Raw genomic sequence first — 15,017 nt, forward strand, 5'->3', positions numbered from 1 at the left:
CGTACCCTAGACCGTACCGTTCCATAGACTTCTGTGGTCTTCCCAATCGAATTCCGACAACCTTCGACCCTTAACCGGTATTTGCGCGCGACCCTGATTCATATGCCGTCAACCCAAGTCGACTCAACCCAAGACCTTTACCATAGCGACCGCGCCGTTGCCGCGGTTCCGATGCCGCGACTCGCGCGCCGAGGCAATACCCTGGTCGGGAGATGTGGGCCAGCATTCGGTGCGAGGAAAACGCCGCGCGTTGCAAAACCCGAGAGAATATCTACGAGATGTCACATCAATCCATCCCATCATGTCAAGTACACATCACCTTTCACCCTTTCCTAAGCAAGCCCCAAAAGTCAAAAAGTTCTTACAAAGCCCATACTTCTTTTACACCATTAGTCACAAAAGTCAAAAAGTCTCTTACACCCATCACCCACCACATCCATCACTCCATCACCCATCTCCCTCCCTTTACAAGTCTCTCTCTCATTCATTTTCAAAGTCATTCCCAAGCAACCCAAAAGCACCATCCGTCTAAGCTCTTCCACTCTAAGAGAGCTTTAAGTGTGGCCCATTTTCTACCCTCTCATCTCCCATCTCAACCATCCAAACCTCATCTCCTCCATTGGAATCGAAGCTAAGGAGCTAAGGAAGCCAAGGGAGCAAGAAGATCAAGCGGTGGGTGCTTTGATAGGGTAGTTTTAATATTTTTAAGATGGGCCAAGTGAGGCCAACCAATCAATGGTTTGGATCTCACTTTGGACCCTAAGATGTGGCCGATGGCCCACTTGGATCATCATGATCATTCCATGATGGGGCCATTCTCCATGGACCCCATCATGATGTTTATTTTCCTTGCATACTTAGGGTCATCTAGACCATCTAATTTAGTGGAGAAGGGATCTCCACCGTTGGATTTTGATTTAATGGGCCATATGTAATGGGACCCACTTGATGTATGATTTAGTGCAAGGGAGGGCCCATAGTACCGGGGTCCCTCCATCACGCGTGTCCCACTCTCTTTTTCTCTCTCTCCCTCCCTTTTTATGTTTTCTTTAGTGATGATGATGTGGTTGTATGGCCCAATCGGTTGGACCCCACCATGAAGTATGTATTTTGTCTAAGCCATCTACAAGTGGGACCCACTTTGTGTGTGTTGTATCCACACCATCCTCCATGTGGTGGTCCACTTAAGCAGGGCCCACTTCAAATGTATGTGCAAGGCCAGACCGTCCAGCGTCCTTGGACGCTGGACGTGGTTTGGAAAACACAAATATCAGTTTGTTTCCAAGCTTATGGGTGGCCCACTCATGTAGGCCTCACCTTGATGCATGTGTTCAATCCACACCGTCCAACCTTTTTCTCAGACCATTTTAGGCGTTGAGCCGAAAAATGGAGCCAATTCGAGGTGCTGGCGGACCATAGCATAGCAAACAGTGTATCTACCATTAAAATCTACGCTGAAGTTTTGATGTGCCGAAAATATATTGAATATTAGATTCGTTGGGTCTGTCTTGAGCAGTAAAGACCAATGGCTAGGGTGGATTTACATGATGCGGGCCGCACACCCGAAAAACCGCAAGAAAACGCGTTTAAAAAATAATAATAATAAACAGCAGCTGCTGCTGCCACCTTCTGACAGTAGGCGCTGCCTGCGCACGTACGGCGGGCGGACGACAGCAACCCACGGCTCTAGTCGTGGGCCCTACCATGACGTATATTTGTCATATAACCCGTTCATTGGGTGTGCCACTCTCTGAAGTGGGCCCACTCCAAAAATCAGCATGATCTAAAGCTCAGGTGGCCCACACCGTGGGAAACAGTGGGAATAAACGTCTGCCCTTGGGACCCCTTTTCTGGGCCACAGAAGTTTTGGATCCAGCTGAGATTTTTTTCTTCCTATTCATTTGGGTCCGCGGGACCTTATCAACGGACTGGATGGTAAGTAAACATTATGGTGGGCCCCACATGGAGCCCATAGTGACATATGTTTTGCTGCCACCATCCAGGCGGACGGTGGAGCCCACTGTGATATTTGTGTTTCTATCGCCACCGTCCAGGGGACAGTGGGTGTGTTCGTGTGTGTGCGTGTGTGGGTGTGTACGTGTGTGTATATATATATATATATATAATATTATATTATATATAATATTATATGTACTATATATATAAATTATATATTATATTATATATAATATACTGGTGGTGGGATGCCCATCTCAGTTTACTTGTGGCCCATGGTTGAGGCCCACTTTGATATATATGTAAGGCCCATGGGTCGAGGCCCATTTGATGTATTAGGGGCCCATGGGTTAAGGCCCATTAAGATGTATCGGGGCCTAGGGGTTGAGGCCCATTTGATGTACATATGGGGCCCAATTGGTGTGACCCATTTGATACATATAAGGCCCATGTGATTAGGCCCATTGTGATGTATTTTAAGGCTCATGGGCTATGGCCCATTGTAATGTACATAAGGCCCGTTGGGGAGGCTCATTAATGCGGCCCATTTGATGAATGTAAGGCCCATGTGATACGGCTCATTTGATGTATTGAAGGCCCAATGGGATATACCTAAGGTCCATTGCAATGTGCAATCCTAACATGATTTATGTAATGATGTTTACGACGGGTTATGCCTTGGGAGCAATGGCGGTTTGACGTCCCCATTGTAAGTATAATGTTGGTTATGTGTCCGCATTATGACTTCCCCTAGGGCCCATTGTTAAGCTCGTACGTGTAATGTGTAGGCCGTCTAGGCTCACCTTCGTTATGAACATCATCCATCCCATATAACATGTTTAGTTCCATGATTCATGATCATATGCATCATACGTATGCTTGATATGAGAAATGACTGATCATAGCATATGCCTTTGGGTAGATTGTTTAGGGGCTCCCGTACAGGGGGTTGCCTTACATGAGTGCACGATACGCGCATGATTGCTGTATGACTGGATAGTGTGATTCATGCATTCGCATTGTGTGATATGGTTACTGTACGCCCTAGCGACATCAGGGCCGTAGCTTCCACAGACGTATCGTGGTTGGCAAGATTGGTTACCGAAAATATTGTTCTACATGGGGTGTTATAGATATCCCTGGGTGAAAGTTCCTAAACCCTTATGGTACCAAGAAGTTGCTCCAACGACTAGACCGAGTGGGTGCATGAGTGCCGAGTGCCGATTACCAGACGGTTGCGCTTTCCACTGTGTCGTGGTCAGTTGGAAGGGGGTGCGGCCTTACCCGCCCGAGAGTAGGGGGCGATGCTAGGCTGAGTCTAACCAGCTCGAGGAATGGGTCCGCTATTAACGAGCCGAGCTCGATATTAGCAGGCGGATAGTAAGGTCTTTTCCACTCACCTTATTGCACGCGATGGGGCGGCAATCTGGCTTGGAGTGTACTAGACCCCAGTGATTTTTCAGAGTTGAGCTGTATTGATATGTGGACTTAGATGAGGATTCGCATGCTTGAGTTGCATTTCGCACTGCATGGCCTTGATATGGTCGACATCATCCATACCTCGCATTGCATAGCCTTGGTACGGCTAATGGTATTCTTGGCTTTCATCAGCATGTTCTGCATTACTCTGATATTGCATAACTGCATTACCACCTTGAGCACACACTTTCACCATCCTCTAAGCTTTCTATAAGCTTATGGACGACCGTTGCGTGCAGGTGACGTTGGATCGCAGCAGCGCTGAGGCTTGAGCACATGGCAGATTATTTTAGAGTTTTGTTCATCTTCATTGTATTTCCCTTTATGCTCATTGTACTTGTAAAGTTTTTTATCATAGTGAAAATGTGATGGAGTTTTTGGTTGTTGTTTGTGGATTATGCCTTTGGTTATGCTTATTACGAATCAAACTGATGTTGAAAAATCCTCCTCGTAGCATCCCAGGATCGGAACCTGGTGAATGGGCGCTGGGAGCCGAGAATGGGGTTCTACGAAGGCTGTCGGCGCCGGATTAGGCGATCGAAAATTTTGTGAGCCTAATTTCCGAGTTTGGGGCGTGACACATGACATCTGATTCCACCATCTTCTCCTATAAAACAACTATCTCTCCCAATCTAGTCATATATACTGTCAAAGGTTCCCATATGTCTGTTAGTCATATAAGGTCTATTTCTACGTCTAATTTATCTGTTGGTGATACTTACCTTGTTCCTAAGTTATCTTAAAACCTTTTTTCCGTTGGACAACTATGTGAGTTAGGTCTTGAACTGAAATTCTCTAACAGGGTGTTGATATACAGGATTCACAGACGGGTCAACTACTTGGGATAGACCGAAAAGTTGGATGTCTTTTCGAGCTCTCATATCTGCAGCTTCCTTCTTCAACAACCACTTCCATGGCTGTTGTCACCATCACTTCCAGTTTATGGCATGCCCGATTGGGTCATGCCTCGCTTCCACGTGTCCAGTTCTTGGCTTTTCAGGGTCATCTAGGATCAGTTAATTTTCAGTCATTTGATTGTGTTTCATGTTATCTTGAAAAACAGACACATTTGTCCTTTAATAAAAGTGAATCTTTTTCTTCTGCACCTTTTGACTTAGTCCATTCTGATATTTGGGGTCCCACCCCGATTCCAACTAAGGGGGGATCTCGGTATTTTGTTATCTTTGTAGATGATTACAGTCGTTATACTTAGATTTATCTTTTACGACATCGGTCTGAACTCATAAATGTTTACCATAATTTTCACAAAATGGTACATACTCAATTTTCTTGTACCATTAAAACTTTTCGTTCAGATAATCTGTTCACTCCCCAAGTATAGGGTTGTGATGTAGTAATAAACTCGGTAAGACCGAGGTCGAATCCACAGGGACTGATACCTATACGTTATCTGAAACCAAGTAGAAATAAAACTAGACTAAGATGTGATCTAAACCAAATAGAATTTAAGAAATAATTGTGGAACAATTATCTAAAACTTTAAGGAATTCAGAGGAAGGAAACTAGGGTTTCAGAGGATCCACTTGTAGAGATCAGGGAGATCTTATGCGTGCATCAAGGATTATGGAATTCAAACTGAACTTACTTGATCTGATTTTCAAGAGATGAAAGGTATATGAATTAGAATGGATTCCATCATCAAACCATGCCCAGGAGACAAAGTAAACAACAGAATTAAACTAATTACCAACCAACCAACAACGTATGAAGATCAGGAAGGGTACTGTCATCTTACCATACCCATGGAACAATGATGAACAACAGGGCTTCCTGACTTCATAAACATAAAAAGGGAAAGAAATATTCAAAGCCATTGCAAACCCATTGTAATTTCAGTCACAACAGACCATTAAAGACTAAGAAAAATATTCCTTGAATAATCAACTAGAATCAAGTTCGGTTCTGAAATTTAAATTGAAGGCACAAAGTAGGATCTCCCATCTCGCTACAGGCTTCACCTCTTAGCCCTAGCTAAGAGGATTAGCCACACATGAATGGGCTAAACATTAAAAAAAATAAAGGAAATATAAAGGAAAAGAAGAGAAAAACCAGGCTCCTCTCTCTCTCTCCCACGTTCAAGCCTTCCAAACGAGCAAAAAAACAAACCCGAGCACACCCTCCCTGTCTCCTCCTCTTCTGTTTTGAAAGATGAAAAGCTTCCTCCTTGTGCAGCCGTCCAAGCCGTAGCTGCTCCTGTTGCTCAAGTCCTCAGCTTTTCCTCTGCCTTTCCAACCACGCCCGCTCCAGCAGCCGATCCATTTTCCTACCCACGTTCCCAGTAGCAGCCAAACTTCCTGTTTTTTTCCTTTCCCCTTCCACCAAAGACGAGCTCCCTTTTAAAGACCAAAAGCCCTCCGGAACTTGCTGTGAAGTCCTTAAAGTACTAGGCTGCGGAAGCTGGAGAAGATCGGTCGTGAGGTTCTGCACTCCATGCAGAAGGTTTACGCAGCAGGGAAGAAAAAAAACAATGCGTCTGATCTGTATTGGGCCCAGTTTTTGTGAAAAGAAATCGTCCCCATGGATAGTTTTTAGATAGCTTTCAGATGAACGGTCTGGATTACTGGTCCGAAGCTTATCAGAATCACACAATCAGCCAACAGCGGCCGTTTTTTTTCCCGTGCGCGCGCAGGTTACAAACCGGACTCTTGCGCTGATGCTTAGTGGAGCACCTGATCGGCATCAGAGAAGAAATTCTGTCACCTAGGCACTGTTTATAGGGAGCATGGGCGTCTGATGAACGGTCTAAATCCGACTGATGCATCACAGTAATGGCCCACGAGATTTCTCCGCAGCTTCTGACGCGAAACAAAGTTTCCGTGTCAGCCTAAAACGTGTCTGATGGATCCCACAGTGACGTTTTTGATAAAATCCACCACGTCCATTGTATTCCTGGCTAAAAATCAGTCAGGAATGGACGGTTTTGGAGTGTAGTTGGTGTGGACCACTGAACTTTGCTCGCCGCCGTCGGTCCTGCGATTTATAGTTAGGATCTTCCGGTAGCTTGCATGAGGACAAACGGACACCTAGGAGAGGGTTTTCGCCCCCCTATGGACGCAATAGACGGCACTAATCATCCATTTGGATGATGTGTGGGGCCCACAACTTGAAACCGCGATGCACGGCGTAAAACGCTGTTGCGTTTTAGTTGAAATTGGAAGAAGAAGACGGTCAGAAGTCGGATTGACCGACTTCTCGTTCCTGTGCACGGCCAGTGCACTTATGCACTATGCACACACACACACTCCAATGGGGTCCATTATGATGTTTTTGAGAGATCCGCTCCGTCTATCCGTTTTGTCAGCTCATTTAAACAGTTGAGCCCAAGATTGAAGCACTTTCAGACACCAGGCGGGCCCCAAATCACTGATCTATGGGCTGATCTGTCCGTTGGGCCACTTCCAGGGGGATCCAATGGCTGAAATTTGACATATACGGTTAGTTTTTGGTCTTTAGGCCATATGTGAAGTTTTGAACCGAACGGATGGTAGAAACCCTGTGATCTTGCATTCTGGACGTCTTCCAAGCCGCTTGAGTTTCAATTTCTCAATTTTCTTGGATCCCTGGCGTGCAAATCTGTCGATCTTGGTCTCCTAGAGTCCGTCCCATGCTCTGGTGCTTTCAGACCATTAAATCCATGCTTTTAGTACCCTTTTCCAGTCCAAGCTTGTGAATATGCCCTGCAACACAAACATGATTAAATCAGCCATTAGACGGAATTATGCTTGTAGATCCAAGTAATAACTGGGGTCTAATATGTAATATTTGACCCTCAACACAACCCCAACCAGCATTTTGCTAGTCCCGAGCAAAGTATGCGAAAAATGAATTGGAAATTGCAGAACACATTTTATAAACTCGAGTGATTTTTGAAAACAATTTAGAATTAGAAGTCTACGATTCATGATTGTTGCCATTACTTTCTCCTGAAATCAAGCTCACACTAAACTTCATAATCAAGTTCAAATATTAATCCCTTAATTAGAACAATTCCAAACACTGAATTCCATGGATGTATAGTCTAATCTCGACTTGTCAACATTTAGATTCACCTCGATATTTAAGGATATCATTGGTAACAACTAAGAGAATTCACGATAACCCAACTTAGCTTACACATTATCTTTTTATTCTTTTATTTTTTGATTTTTTCCTTAGAAGTAATGCCAAGAAGAGGGATCAGATCCTCACCTATAGGGAGCAAACCTAAGGTAAAGACTGTATACCCAACTTTTTCACATATCATTCATGGGGAATCGAATCCTCACTTATAGGGAGCAAACCTATGGTAAAGACTGTTCGCCCAATCCATTCGATTTCTCAAGTTGGTACCTTTCATGTTTAGTGATTACCAAGTTAATCCTTTAATATCGAACTGAAACCTATGCAAGCGAGATGTGTCCTGCGAATTCATGACTCAATTAATGTTTACAATTTCTAGTAATGGATTAACGATTCAAACTTAGCTGTGAAATTTGATAGATAACTGAATCCAAGAGTCATAAAGTACCCACATCACGCATCTTGTAGTTCTAAATCTAAGATGGCCGTCAAAATCGCTTCGAATTCATATGAAATTCTAGAAAATTTTAAAAATTTTCACAATTTCTGCTCAAGACTAAGAAAATACTGATTAGGAAACCTAATCTCCCACCCCCAACCTAAAATCTACATTGTCCTCAATGTAAAAGAAATAAGCATGCGATGCACATGGGACAAAATAAGTAAATGAGAAGTGATGGAAAGATAATACCTGGATGAAATAATCAAGAGGCTTTCCAAAGATATCTACGTAAGAACGGGTCAACACAAGAGAGAAACCAACAGAAGAAAAATGAAATCCTACCTACACCACTTTCGTAGGTGCTCTCGATTGCATTTAGCATATGTAACAAGCCTTTAAACCCCTAGGTTACCCCTAGTGGACGAGTTGAGTCTCGTGAGGGTTTGCAGTAATGTTACCCACAAACATTGAACTAACTAACGAAATGAAAATAAAGAGCTGGGTTGCCTCCCAGGAGCGCTAAGTTTACCGTCTTCAGCCAGACAAATAAAGCAACTACCCTAGTCCTATGAAAGCGATAAACCTACCTATACCTCCATCAGACTAGAAGATCAATCCTGGTAAACAGGATCAGTCAGAGGCATGGACATGTCCTCTGAATCAAATTTCTCGACAAATGGTTTCAATCGTTGTCCATTGACTTTAAACTCCTTACCATTGTCGGGATCTCTTATCTCAACGGCCCCATGAGGAAAAACAGTAACAACAATGTAAGGGCCGGTCCAACGAGATCAAAGCTTACCCGGAAAGAGATGTAATCGAGAATTGTACAAAAGGACCTTCTGACCAGGCATGAATGATTTTCGCAAAATGTGTTGGTCATGAAATGCTTTCATCTTGTCCTTGTAAATTCTCGAATTATCGTATGCATCATTCCGGATTTCCTCAAGTTCATTCAATTGAAGTTTGCGTAGCTAGCTAGCGTTGTCCAGGTTGAAATTTAGATTTTTGATCGCCCAGTACGCTTTATGTTCCAGCTCCACAGGCAAGTGACAAGCTTTCCCATAGACAAGTCTAAAGGGAGACATTCCAATAGGGGTTTTAAAGGCAGTACGGTATGCCCATAAGGCATCGGTCAATCGGATTGACCAATCCTTACGATCAGGGTTAACCGTTTTCTCCAAAATATGTTTAATTTTCCTATTAGAAATCTCAGTTTGCCCACTTGTCTGTGGGTGGTACGGGGTGCTCACCTTATGAGAGATACCGTATTTCTTCATTAAGCTCTCGAATGGTCTATTACAAAAGTGTGAGCCCCCATCACTAATGATGGCTCGAGGCGTTCCGAATCGAGAAAAGATGTTTTCTTTTAGGAATTTAATGACCGTGCGATGGTCATTCTTTCGACACGGAATCGCTTCGACCCATTTAGTGACATAATCCACGGCGAGCAAAATATACAGATTTCCAAATGATTGGGGGAATGGTCCCATAAAATCGATGCCCCAGCAATCAAATGCCTCAATGATAAGGATGGGATTCAAAGGCATCATATTTCGACGAGACAATGCTCCCAATTTCTGACAACGCTCACAAGCTTTGCAAAACTCATGAGTGTCCCTAAACATAGTGGGCCAGTAAAAGCCACACTGCAGAATCTTGGCCGTGGTCTTTTTAGCAGAAAAGTGACCACCACAGGCCTGTGAGTGACAGAAGGAGATGACGCTCTGATGCTCATCGTCTGGTACACATCTCCTTAGGATTTGGTCTGGGCAATATTTAAATAAGTAAGGATCATCCCAGAAAAAGTTGCGCACCTCGGTGAAAAATTTCTTCTTATCTTGCGCAATCCACTGTATCGGTATGGCACCTGTAGCAAGATAATTAGCAATATCAGTGAACCAAGGTGAATGGGAGACTCTGAACAGTTGTTCATCAGGGAACATGTCGTTGATATGGGGCGTCTCAAGGGAATCAGAGGTATTAAGGCGAGAAAGGTGATCGGCCACAACGTTTTTTACTCCCTTTTTATCTTTAATTTCCAAATCGAATTCTTGGAGTAGAAGGATCCATCGTATCAAGCGGGGCTTAGAATCATTCTTAGAAAGAAGATACTTCAGTGCCGCATGATCTGTATAGATAATGATCTTGGATCCGATCAGGTAGGACCTAAATTTATCCAAGGCGAACACTATGGCTAAGAGTTCCTTTTCCGTAGTCAAGTAGTTCACTTGGGCAGGATTTAGAGTCCTACTCGCGTAATGAATGACGTAGGGCCTCTTATCTTTTCTCTGGCCTAGGACCGCCCCAAGAGAATAATCAGAAGCGTCGCACATAAGTTCAAAAGGAAGGCTCCAGTCGGGTGGCTGCATGATAGGTGCAGTGGTTAACGTGCCCTTAAGCTTGGTGAAAGCTTCCTGACATTGCTCAGTCCACTCGTACGGAGCATCCTTTTGAAGAAGAGTACATAAAGGATGAGAGAGGAGACTAAAGTCCTTTATGAATCGCCTGTAAAATCCTGCGTGTCCTAAGAAGGATCGCACATCTCTGATGTTCTTGAGTGGAGGTAGGTTAGAGATAAGATCGATTTTTGCCTTATCTACCTCGATTCCTTTGGACGAGATGATATGCCCAAGGACAATTCCCTTCTGAACCATGAAATGGCACTTCTTCCAATTAAGTACCAAGTTCTTTTCTTCACATCCTTTCAGCATACATTTAAGACTTTCTAAGCACTTGCTGAAAGATGGACCGTAAACAGAGAAATCATCCATGAATACCTCTAGATATTGCCCCACGATATCAGAAAAGATACTAAGCATACATCGCTGATGTAAGACCCGTGTCTTAATCCGTATCATTCTGTTAGCTTCCGCGGTCCTTCCGGTCAAATTTCGGCAACCTTCGCACCGAATTCGGTGTTTGCGCACGATCCTAAGCCAGGTCCCGCGCACCGACGTCGGCTCGATCTAAAACTTATGTCTTGACGATCGCGTCGTCGCCGCGGTTCCAACGCCGTGACTTGCGCACCGAACCGATATCCAGGTAAGAAGATGCCGATCAGCGTTTATTCCGAACAAACACCGCGCGTTGCGGATTTCGAGGGAATCTCTACACAATAAGTCCCATCAATCATCATTAAATGCAACCTTATCTCAAGTACAACAACCCATCCCTCTTTCTCCACAAAGTCAACTCTCTCTCTCTTCACCCATCCCTCCTTTACTCACTTTTCAAACAAACCCATGCCCCATTAATTACACCCATTACTCCATCACCTCATATCACTCCCATCCTCTCATTTTCTCATATCTCTCCAAGCAACCCCAAGCCCCAAACGTCCAAGCCTTCTCTCCCAAACCACAAGTGTGGTCCACCTTCCATCATCCATCTACACCCTCCCATCTCTCATCCCCACCATCAAGAGTCCATCATCCTCCATCAAAGTTGAAGCTGAGGGGCATTGGAGTCTAAGGGACCAAGAAGAAGGAAGATAAGGTGGGTGAATTGCCATTATTTTAAATTTTAGGGCCCACTTGTTGGTGGGACCCATTTGGATGTATGTGATGTATTCAAGAGGGCCCATAGTGGCGGGGTTCCTCTATCTCACCTTATATCTCTCTTTCTATCTCTCTCTCTCTCTTCCTTTGTGATGGTGTGGATCCCACCAATATGTGTTACATCTACCCGTCCATCTACATTAGACGGTGCGGCCCATCTTATTGTAGGTGATGATCCACACCATCCACCGTTTAGGTGGGTCAAATGCTTTATATATGTAAATATATGTTATATTTTATATAATATATATAATATATATAATATAATATGTATTATATATATAATATAATATAATATATATATATATATATTATGTATAAGTATTGGTGGGCCACATCTACGTGGGACCCACCACATTAATGTATTCATGCATGCCGTCCAGCGTTCCTGGACGCTGGACGCTGGCGAGCGGTGAAGTGTAAACTGACGTGGGCTGTGCTAACGGGCTAGCCAAGAGGAGTGGTGGCCACTCATACAGGCCCCACCTTGATGTATGTATGTGATCCACACCGTCCAATCTATTCTCCAGTCTTCTTTAGGCGTTGAGCCAAAATTTTGAGGCGATCTGATCATCAGGTGGGCCATACCATCTAAAACCATGTGAAGACATGCCAGATCATAAAAAGGTACTCGGTGGGACTCACCTGAAGTTTGGATGCAGGTGAAACTGGTTCTGGACGGGTAGAACAGTGGGATACACAGGATTGTGAATCACATCTCTGTGGGCCCCAAAACAACAAAAAAAAAAAAAAAAAAAATTTAAAGCAGCAGCGCTGCTGCTGCTGAGTGACGGGCGGACGGACGCTGGGGCCTCACGGCTCCAGCTGTGGGCCCCCACGGTGATGAATTTCGATCATCAACCCCGAGCATTTGGTGGGTCCCCACGGTTCATCCGTTCACGCCAAAAGTCAGCTGTATATGGAACTCCGGTGGGCCACATCATTTGAAATCATGTGAAGACATGTCTAAAACATATAAAATCGTTGGTGGGGCCTACCTGAGTTTTAGATGTTGCCGAAACTTGGTCTGTACCGTCATTTATATGGGACCCACATAATGGGTGGGCTGGATTGTGAATCACATCTCGGTGCAAAAAAATAAAAATAAAAAAAAATTTAAAGCAGCAGCGCTGCTGCTGCTGAGTGACGGGCGGACGGACGCTGGGGCCTCACGGCTCCAGCTGTGGGCCCCACGTGATGTGTTTCGGACATCAACACCGAGCATTTGATGGGTCCCCTTTGATTATGGTCTGTCCCTAAAAATCGACCGTATACTGATCTCAAGTGGGCCACACCATCCAAAAAAAATAAAAAATAAAAAAAAATAATCAGGTGAATATATGCCTAAAACATATAAAATTGTTGGTGGGGCCTACCTGAAATTTGGATACGACTAAAACTTGGTCCGTACCCTCTGCCAAGTGGGACACACATAATGAGTGGACTGGATTTGGGGACCACCTCCCAGTGGACCCCCTGTCCATGTGAATATAATAATAGTTATTATAATAATAAATATATATATATATACATTTATAAACATGCATTACCATGGGCTTCCCTGGCTGTGTACACAGCTCCCCAGTCCAGTGGGCCCTACCCCAGTACCATAAGACCCTTTGAACGGTTGGGTGATAAATAAATATTACAATGGGCCCTACCTTGGTCCACGTAATTTTATGAACAGTTGGGGTAGAAAATAAACATTGTGTTGGACCTTAGTTGGGTGGAAAATAAACATTTTGGTGGGCCCCACTTAGGTAAGTATTGTCAACCGCACCCTCTATTAGTGTGGGCTCCATCATAATGTATGTGTTTCATCCAACGGCCCAACTATTGTGGAGATAATTTAAGGCCCATTATGGAGGCCCATCTTCATGCATTAGTGGTCCTTGTTGAGGCCCACCTTGATATAGATATGGGGCTCATGTTATGTAGCCCATTTGATGTACTTGGGTCCTTGGGTCAAGGCCCAATTAGATGTATAAAAGGCCCATTACAAAGTGTGATTTATGGAAGGCCATTCCTTGGGAGCAATGTTGGTTTGATGTCCACATTGAATCGATAATGTTGGTTAAATGTCCGCATTATAACTCTCCCTAAGGCCCACTGATAGGCCCATAATTATGGTAAGTAGGCCGTATAGGGCCATCTCCATTATACCTAGAGCTCATCTCTTTATACATGTTTAGTATAGATCCATGATTCATGATCATTCGCATCATATGTATGCCTGATGTGAGGATGACTCCAACGTCGAGACCGAGTGGATATACGAGCGCATGAGGGCCGAATACCAGGAGGCCGCGTCTCCCACTGTGTCGTGGTCGGTTGGAAAGGAGTGTGGCCTTACTCGCCCGAGGGTAGGGGGCAATACTAGGCTGAGTTTGACCAGCTCGCGAATGGGTCCGCTATCGACGTGCCGGATAGGTATTGGCAGACTATTGGTCAGGCGGATAGTGAGGTTTCTTACGCTCATTTGGACTGTGCGGCTAGGAGAGCGACAGTGCCATTTGGAGTGTATTGAACCCCGGTGATTATCCAGAATGAAAACTGTACTGATACATGTTGAGGATTGGCATGCTTGAGTTGCATCTCGCATCGCATGGCTGTATATGGCCGATAGCATTCATATCTTGCACCGCATAGCCTTGGTACGGCTGATTGCATTCATGTGCTCATCACCATGATTCCGCATCACTCTGACCTTGTATTTTGAGCACGTTTATATTGCGCACACACTTACACCACCTCTAAGCTTTCCATAAGCTTATGCACGATTGATGCGTGCAGGTGACGCCAGGACGTAGTCGCAGCCTTAGTCTCGCCGTAGTTGGACCGTGCAGACGAGCTTCTGGAGTTTTGTTTCTTTTATCACATTGTATTTTCCTTTTCTATCGCATTGTACTAAAAAGTTTTTGATCATAGTGGATTTTGTGGTGGTGTTCTTGTGGTTATTAGTTATGGGTTATGCTTTTGTTATGCTCATTATGAATCAGACTGATGATTTGAAATCCTCCTTGTAGTATCCCAGGATCGGAACCTGGTGAATGGGTGCCGGGATCCGAAAATGGGGTTCTACGGAGGCTGTCGGCGCCGGATTCGGCGATCGGGAATTTTGTGAGCCCGGTTTCCGAGTTCGGGGTGTGACAGCTGAAAGGTGGCAGGGGTATTACATAGTCCGAATGACATCCTTCGATAGGCAAAGGTGCCGTATGGACATGTAAATGTGGTCTTTTCCTGGTCTTCAGGAGCTATCTCTATCTGGTTGTAGCCCGAATACCCGTCAAGGAAACTATAATAGGAATGACCAGCTAACCTTTCTAGGATCTGATCAATGAATGGTAAAGGAAAGTGGTCTTTCCTCGTGACGGTATTCAACTTCCTGTAGTCAATGCACATTCTCCAACCAGTAGTGACTCTAGTTGGGACGAGTTCATTATTAGCATTGGCTACGATGGTGATTCCGGACTTCTTAGGGACCACTTGAGTTGGGCTCA

Source organism: Magnolia sinica, chromosome 2, assembly GCF_029962835.1.
Source record: "Magnolia sinica isolate HGM2019 chromosome 2, MsV1, whole genome shotgun sequence".
NCBI classification, from domain to species: Eukaryota; Viridiplantae; Streptophyta; class Magnoliopsida; order Magnoliales; family Magnoliaceae; genus Magnolia; species Magnolia sinica.